Source organism: Myotis davidii, unplaced genomic scaffold (assembly GCF_000327345.1).
Source record: "Myotis davidii unplaced genomic scaffold, ASM32734v1 scaffold524, whole genome shotgun sequence".
Lineage (NCBI taxonomy): Eukaryota > Metazoa > Chordata > Mammalia > Chiroptera > Vespertilionidae > Myotis > Myotis davidii.
Genome location: NW_006299263.1, coordinates 1,915,879 through 1,921,384, shown reverse-complemented (window position 1 = coordinate 1,921,384; position 5,506 = coordinate 1,915,879).

Below are 5,506 nucleotides of genomic sequence, written 5' to 3'. Positions count from 1 at the left end.
AGAATGGGAGAACATTTTTGGAAACTGTATGTCATGTCAGGGATTAATCCCCCAAATTTATAAAGAACTCCTACAACTAAAAATAAAAAATCCAACCCTGGATGGTTTTGCTTAGTGGTTGGAGCATTGGCCCGAAGACTGAAGGGTCATGGCTTTGATTCCAGTCAAGGGCACCTGCCTTGGTTGCAGGCTGGATCCCTGACCAGGTCATGGGGGGAATGGGGTGTGGGAGGCAGCCAATTGATGTCTCTTTGCCTCTCCCCTTCCCTTTCACTCTCTAAAAATCAATAGAAGAAAAAATATTCTTGGGTGAAGAGCTGGGGAACTGCACGTTCATTAAGCCTCTCAGCTGAATGTGATGGGAGGTGCCTGGATCAGACTTTCAGATCATTGCTCCCACACTACCCCAAACTGTAAAGTTATATGTGGAGGAGCTGTGTGTGTGTGTGTGTGTGTGTGTGTGTGTGTACATGCGTGTTTAACACCTGTGTTAAGCATCAGAGTTTTCCAGAGTGGATGGTGAATGTAAGCAAACCCCCTGAGAGCAGGAACCAGCTGTTAAGCTGGAGATGCCACCTGGCCATGTCCTGCAGCTTTAAGGCCAAGGATGAGCCTAGGAAGGATTTCCCTGCTGCTTTCTCCTTGAATAGCTTCTGGAAGTACGTGTGGAGCCTAACTGGTCTAATGCAAAACCATAACATGATATAAGTATAGTGCAGGCTGTGTATTAACAACTATGGTGGCTTCATCTCCCTGGATCCTGAGAATTTATGGAGCTTGCGTTATGTTCAATGTGTTGGCTGACAAATATCAAACCTCTACCACATGCTGGGAGCTGTTTTAGGAGCTGGGTTTATACCAGAGAATGGCATATTCATTTTCTACCCTTAAGCAATGTTACTATCTAGTGGGGAGGGGGGGAGGAAGTATTAAATGTATAAATGATCCATAAACAAGTTGATCTCATCTCCTGTTAAGTGGTCTGAGGCAGACAAAATTGGCTAATGTGATGGAAGGTTTGCAGGTGGTTGGTGAGACTGCTGTAGTAGGTAGTCACAGAAAGCCTTCCTACCATGACCAGACGTGTTGAGACCCATCTGATAAGGAAATGTATTTCCAAGCAGGAGTGGCAGCAAATGCAAAGTCCCCTGAATGATGCTCTGTATGTTTCAGAGGCTGATAGATCAGTGCAGAGGGAGTGGGAAGCGGGAACAGGAGAAAGGTGGGCCCAGAGAGATCAGGAGGGCCAGATCACCCTGAGCCCATAGAGGCTCAGTAAGGACTTTGGCTGTTATTCGGGTTACAATGAGAAGCCATAAGACAGTGTAAATGGGAGAGGGAGAAATCAGAGGTCTTGAGAAAGGTGCTCTGTCTGGTACAGAGGACAGACCATGCAGGGACAAGAGTGGAAGATGGGAGGTGAGGTAGTGGCATGGGGCTGTGTAGTGGTGATGGATGATATGGTGATGGATGATGATACATGTGGGTGGTAGTGTGGAGATGGTTTGAATATATATACCTTTCACATTATGCTTCCTGTGAAAAGTGTTTAATGTCACTGCCTTTCTCCCCGAGAGTAAACATGATTAACGCTTGGAAGGATGTTTGCCTTGTGGTTATGAGAACAGATTCTGGAGTCAGACTGCCCAATTTCAAATTTTAGCTCACTCATATGCTAGCTGCTGGGTCTTAGCCAGATATCCCAATCTTAAACTTGCCTCTGTTGCCTCACCTTTCAAACGGGCAATGGTAATTTCAGTTACCTCATGGGGTTTACAGATACTTTAATTGTTTCAGAGAGAACAGAATGGTGCCTGGCAACTACCAAGTGTTCAACAGTTTAGATTTTATGATGTTTATTTTTCTCATGACTCAAATGACATTTGAAAGACGTCGAAAGAAGTCAAAGTAATCCTATTACATAGGAAATGCCAAATTTTTATTCCTCTCAAGGTGCCACTGGGATGATCTCTAGAATTAAAATTAGAAGAAAGTTGGTACCACTAACCACAGTAAGAAACACAGAAGAAGAACCAGTGAGGAAGGGGGGGGGGGTGCTGATCAGTTTCCCTCAGCTGTAAGATTTCTGGTGTCTGTTGGTCCATGTGAGAGGTCCTTGAAAATATCTGTCCAAAATATGCCAAGACACATACCAAGGCCTTATTTTCATAGGACAATGAGGCCCAATTTCAAATAAATGAATGTGCCCACTTGGGCTCCCCCTTCTAGGGGACAACAGCAAGATTCAGGTCCAACTCTAATGGTTGTGTCTCCTCCCCAAAGGCCCACAGTGGGAGACCCACCCAAGAAGCTAAGCTATGGAGAAGGCAGCAACCATTTCTCCCCATAAGCACATCCTCTCAACTGTGATGCCATTGACAGGCCTAGGGGCACATTTTTATCTGATGGGTCTCCCACCTGGGGTTACTCTGGCTAAGCCATCACCATCTATATACCAGGGGGGATGGAGGGGCTAGGAGAAGCGGTATTATCCTTAAGTCTCTTACAATCCAACCAACCTTGACTATTGGGCCCTGAATCTCTTCCTTCTTTCTGCTTTTAGAGACATGTGGTGAAACAGTATATCCTGATCTCGAGAAATCAAAATTTTTGAAAACCAAGGGCAGGAAGCCTGCTAAAATTCCAGAGTTCCCATGGAAGGTGAATATTTTTGACCAAGGGAGATATCTCTGTGGAGGATCCATTCTCAATGAGTGGTGGATTCTTTCTGCATCCCATTGCTTTATAAACAAAAAAAAGTAAGTATTGCAAACAGACTTCTTTTTAAACAAGTATGGTAGAATATTTGCCCCTACCTGCTTAGTATTCTCCTAGAGCCTTCATTCAGGTTTGTTAGCCATAGAACAGAGTACCAGGAGGTTAAATATATGCCCATGTGGCTGAACATCACCCTTTGCAGGTGGGAGATCTGCTGCTCTCCTGCTAGGACCTTTTACAGCTTGCTGTGTAGGACCAAAATGGCTGAATGAATGTTCTTTGGACTTCTCAGCATCTTGCCATGTAAACCTGGTCTAATCCTATGGAAAGTACTTCCCTAAGCATTTGCTCCCACCTGGGGAGAGAGTAGGTTAGCAGTGAGCACAGAGTTGGAGAACCCTACAAGGAAGAGATTGGAACACTGGGGCAGGGCGCCAGGCCTGGCTGCGTAGCAGCAGCTCCTGAGGTGCTGTCTTAGCCTACATCGTCCAAACTTTCCAGGTGTTTGTTGGAGAGCTAGGGCAGCCCTTGTTGCAAATCCAGGGACAATTCCCTCTATTACTTGTGCATAGCATGGCTTCCCAGACATTTTTTGATGAAATTTACAAGTAAATTTGCCCAAGCAAGAGGTCATCAGGCCAAGAGTTGTTGCCAACAGGGTGGACCTGGAACTCGTGTCTGTCTCCTCCTGCCCAGGAGGGGCTCTTCACCTGGTTCTATGCCCAGGGTGTGGCCCCAGATGCACCATCTCCCCACCTCTCAGGATCAGAGCCTCAGACTGTTGGAATTTTTTTCTCATAAGATTCACCTTTTGCTCTTTCACCACTCACTGATTTTTCCTTTTCCTTTTTTTTTTTTTTTCAAATTTAAGGTCTACCTTGGAGGTCATATACGATGATGGAAAATCCAGCACCAACAACTTGACGACAAAGAAAGTAGACAAGCTAATTACTCACCGCTATTTTGACAGTTTGCTCTTGCGTAATGACATCGCTTTACTCCTGCTCAAAAACCCATTTAACTTCAGTGTCATGGGATTGCCCATCTGCCTCACCGAGGTCAATGACATACAGGAATGGAGAAAGTGCCACTTTACCAGTGAGTTACTGTAGTCCAACCCACTGGGGGGTAGCATCCTGTTTGATGTATGCAAGGAGAAACAAAAGCTGCAGACCCTGCTAGCCCTGGGAAGACTTCCTGGTGGATTTGGGGCCTTTAAGTTCTCATTTAAGGTTCTATGATGAACCTTCTCCTCAGTTCACATGGGAGCTGTACTTCCTGGGCCTTCCTGGCCTTCTGGAGCAAGTTTTATGTCTAGCTTATAGGACATGAACCCAAATAGGGCCTCAGGGATGACCCAGGCAGAGCTTTTCAGAGTCTGAGGGGTGACTTGGAGAAATGTAGAGGGACATATTGATGGGCAAAGGGGTGGCAAAATGGACTGGGAACCAGGAAATCTATACCCATGTCTTCCAGCACAGTTCTATTCCAACTGATGGTGTTGGCTCTGTGCCCTTGGGATAAGGGGCTCTGTGACTGATATATTGAAAACCACAAGCTGAGGAGAAGGGCATAAACTGAATGTGAACTTGTCTTTATAGAGTCAATCTCCTAACTACTCCCACCACTTTTCCCAGCCACACAAGATGGTGACCTTTGTCCTTCATCTTAGTACATGTATCTTGTCCCATAATCAACAGAGCAGAAAAAAATGAATTCCAGTCAGTACTCCTCTTCCCAGTGGTACCCTAATGGCTGCATGGGATTCTCACATCGTCCCCAAGCTCAGAGCTATGTTAGTATTCCTGGTTAGGAATTGCCCTTAGAAGTTTATCATGAGCTTCAAAAAGGGCCACCTTCTTAATGTAGAACTCCTCATGCTTCATCCAGCACATATTCATTGATCCTCTTCTATGATCCAGGAAGTGTTCTAGATTCTCGGGATTCAGCAATACTGTACAAAGACAAAACTATCTTCATCTCTGGGGAGTGAGCATTTTAGGTATTGGGCTCAGCTCCTAAAGCCCATCTTTATGTATTGTGGGCCCCTGGACAGAAATTGTCACTGTGGGTTCTCTTTACATCCTGGTGGTTTTAAAAGAAACATGTTTTAGGACCCTCGATGGAGTCTGCAGCTTCTGCACGCAGGTTGAAGCCCAGTAGAGTCCAGTTCTGGGGACCTGTGGATTCAGAGAGGGTGGGCTTGAGAGTCTGCTGGCCATCCCTCCCACTCCACCTCACTCGGTCCACATGTGGGTTGTTCTCTGGACCATAGGGGAAGTTCATCTTGTCATTGAGGTGAAAAGATACAATGTGGGTGGGTGCTTGACCTCCATTCATAGGGACCACTTTGAGCTCAGAGTCCTCTCCCCATCTGCTTCTTCTTTGGGTCAGTTTCTCATGGAGGTGTGCGTGAAAAGCTGCAGAAAGTCAACGTGGAGCTGGTTGAATGGAGTAGGTGCTCCAAAAATATGCCTATGGTCACCTGGGACATGCTGTGTACTAGGAGCGCTGAAGATTGGAAGGATGCCTGCCAGGTAATGGAGCTGGGGAGGGTCACAGGAAATGCTGTGAATATCACGTTCTCCATCATCATCTCTTACACCTGTTCGGTGCTCAATAGCACACAGACTGCTTCCACAAATACATGAAAGGGCTAAGCACTGGCCCTAGGAAGCAGGCCTATTTCAGATGGGGAGACTGAGGATCAGGGAAGCCAGCAGTCCTGAGGAGGACACACAGCAAGGTAAATTAAAGATCCAGCAGCAAGAGGGAGAACTAATCCAGG